At 30.7% G+C, this 3,379-nt stretch overlaps 1 long non-coding RNA gene across 1 annotated transcript; it reads left to right on the top strand.

The window, feature by feature from the left end:
• The first annotated feature begins 1,461 nt into the window (after positions 1-1,461).
• LOC139523426 (uncharacterized) lies at positions 1,462-2,917 on the top strand. The gene is made up of 2 exons (XR_011664615.1): positions 1,462-2,250; positions 2,835-2,917. It is a non-coding gene; the product is annotated as an uncharacterized lncRNA (long non-coding RNA).
• The last annotated feature ends 462 nt before the right edge of the window (positions 2,918-3,379 follow it).

Here is a 3,379-nt window from a genome sequence, read left to right as displayed (position 1 = left end):
ATATATTGCATGCTAAGTCAAGATGCATTTAGAAATTTTAGTCATTGATTTTATTTTTGCCTCATTTATGCACATTATCTTTTCTGGTCTGTGTGTCAGTTCATTTGTCCGTCTGTTCGTCCGTTCGTCTGTCCCGTTTCGAATTCAGGATAATTAAAGTTTTGATTAAAGTTTTTGGTCAAGGTAGTTTTTGATGAAGTTGAAGTCCAATCAACTTGAAACTTAGCATGTTACCTATGATATGATCTTTCTAATTTTAATGCAAAATTAGAGATTTTATACCATTTTCAGGGTCCACTGAACATAGAAAATGATAGTGTGGATGGGGCATCCATGTACTTGGGACACATTCTTGTTTTTGCATACATTGCAGCTATAATCTATAGTGCCAGTGGCGGATCCAGAAATTGTCATTAGTGGGGGCCCACTGGCTGCCTAGGAGGGGGCATGCTCTCTCCACGCTTCAGTGATTCTGAGTGCCAAGGCCCATAAAGGTGCCCATTAAACATAAAATGATGTTTTGTTCCCAAATATCCCAACTAGAGTTTATATAAATCCATGCCTTTATGGTAGATTGAAATAGTCTGTTTGATGTAAATAAATGACCAAATATAGTAATCATGTACATTAGCAAAGTTTAAGGCCATAACAGCCATAACCTAGAGCCACAAGTATTACAGTTTGATAAATATTCCGTCTGGGAAAATATCAAACATATATATACATGATAAATTTTTAATCAGCTATATTTTTTATGGTTGATAAGTTCGTTATGTATCCTGATTGCTGGTAATGGGAGCTCAATCAGAAAAATAAACAAATTATAACAAAAGCAATCAATTTAACTTGGCGTGATTGTGTCGTGGGATGTAACTTTGGTTAAGGGGATTAATTAATAATATACAAGGTCTATGATATTGTGGCTTGATAAAAAAACTTCGATTAATTTACTCAAATCTTGTATAATGAATAGTCAACATTGTTTTCGTTTATTTGAAAAAAATCAGGAAATCATTCATAACCCCTGCAAAATGGTGTCCTGAAAAAATCTTGTCTTTCAGGATATCCCAGGAAGTCCTGGGATATCCTGAAAAATCCCAGCACTGGTAATTTTGTAAATCTTGAAATTTCAAGTGTCCCAGGAAGTCCCATGAAGTCCTGAAATCTGTTGTCCTGATATTTCAGGAATTTCCAAGACTTTAAATTTGTTTCAGGAATTTCAGGGATATTTCAGGACTTACAATATTTGATGATCACAAGTTTATCCTGATTTTTCAAGAACTCTGAGGACTTTAGATTATTAACAGGAATTACTGGGATATTTCAAGACTTTAAAGATATGGGTTTCTTTTCAAAACTTAGTCTTTTTTTGCAATTTGAATTCCACTTAAATATATTTACAATTCCATTTAAAATTTAAGTTCCAAGAATTGTTTGTGCACAGTTTAACTTGTATATGATCATATTGATGAAAAATGTTAGAACGCAATTTTGGAAAATGCAAAACTCACATATCACAAATCATGTCTCATGCCCCAAGCCAAAATATGAGTAACAACATGAACAACACAACATGATTTTTTTAAATTAAACATTATTTATTTTCAAAGCCCAATATTAAAGACATGATCATACAACCATAGATGTAATACCCAAGATAATAGATTAAATGTAAACAGGTTAAATTATATAATTGCAAGTATCTAAATGAACACACAAATAATTTTCATGCTTTAATTCTTTATCTTTGAAATGTGAGCCAGAGTGAATGAAATGTATAAATGTGCCATCTGGTTAATACTTATTTTAGTGTAGACACTGGACAGGAAGTGTGAGGCCAAATGCAGGGGATCACATATGGCTAAATTATACATGTTCTGCAATTACTATTATAACTTTAAACATTAAGATGGTAAATAAACAATAAATGGATATTTTTTTATTATAATATATATATCAAATATTCAAGATAAATTTAATTTATTCAACCAGGGAACCTTTCAAAGAAAATGGAAATTTAACTCCTTAAATAACCCCTGACACAATTAGAATTTGAACTTGGACAACAAGCAAAGATGTCTAATATATCCTAAACACAAAGTGAATGCAGATAAATGAAATTAACTAAGTTCCAACAGTTCTATATTTTAACATTATATTAATAGTGCAGATGTTTTCTTCTGGTGACATGACTTTGATTTTAAGGAGCATTAATTTAATGATTTCATGCATTTTGGATAATATCTTTTGGTAAGTACAAATACATTAGATTCCACCATTTTGAATATGTGCATGTTACAATAAGAGTAAAGAAAACAGTTATAGAATGTTTACATAAGATTTACTTTCATCACAATCATAAGGAATTAGCAATACATTATTATTACTTATAATGAAAAATATTTAAATTGTATAGGTATGCTTTTAATAATAATATAAAAAACTTAAACATAGAACAGTGAGAAAACTCACATTAAGATATATAACCACAAAGTTTGCTGCAATATCTCTGAAATAAGTTGCTTAATTCATTAAGAAACATACTTCTGGAATACTAGTACATGTTTAATTTTACAAATTTTACATAAATGATTGAGTAGGGGGAAAATGCTAAAAATAATTGTCAGGAGATATTTTAAAGTCTATGATATATGAATGAATCAAATGTCCTTAATGGCAGGGTACATTTATACACAAAATATATACATGTATGTACTCATTTGAATAAAGAAAAAAGCATGTTGACTTAAACAAATCTGACATACTAATGCATGAGATTTGGTATTTAATTTTTTTTATCAAACTTTAGATCCAAAACTTTTGTTTTGTTTCAGATTTACTGTTAAAGACCAGCAGCTCTGATTTATAAAAAAAAACTATAGTGAGGGCCAAGATACATTTATGTGACCAGCTTAAACTAGTCAAGACAAGACGGCTTTTTGGAAAATTTGAGAGAATAGAAGATGATAACAATGAACAAAACAGTGACTGTACTATAGAAAATAAATTTGTTTTCAAGTGATTTGATTTTAAAAATGCCATCAAATGTGCTGTGAAGAAAATAGTCGGAAGAATGAATACTGTCTTTTCATAGATTAAAAGGATAAGAGTCCATGTTATCCCCATGTCTTTTTTTTGTTGATTTTTTGGTATGTCTTGAAAAATCCCAGGACATCCCAGGAGTTCACAGGACAATATTAAAATAATTTACATGTAAACAAGTCCTGAAAAGTTTTTTAAACCTGGGACTTCTCAGGACAATTCTGGGATATTTCAGGTTTACTAGTCCTGAAAAGTCCTGAAACCCTGGGACTTCTCAGGACAATCCTGGGATATTTCAGGTTTACTAGTCCTGAAAAGTCCTGAAATGTCCCAATTG

This window comes from Mytilus edulis, chromosome 5 (assembly GCF_963676685.1).
Source record: "Mytilus edulis chromosome 5, xbMytEdul2.2, whole genome shotgun sequence".
Classification (NCBI taxonomy): domain Eukaryota; kingdom Metazoa; phylum Mollusca; class Bivalvia; order Mytilida; family Mytilidae; genus Mytilus; species Mytilus edulis.
Note: the sequence above shows the minus strand (reverse complement) of the source record. Positions and strands in the feature narration are given on the sequence as shown.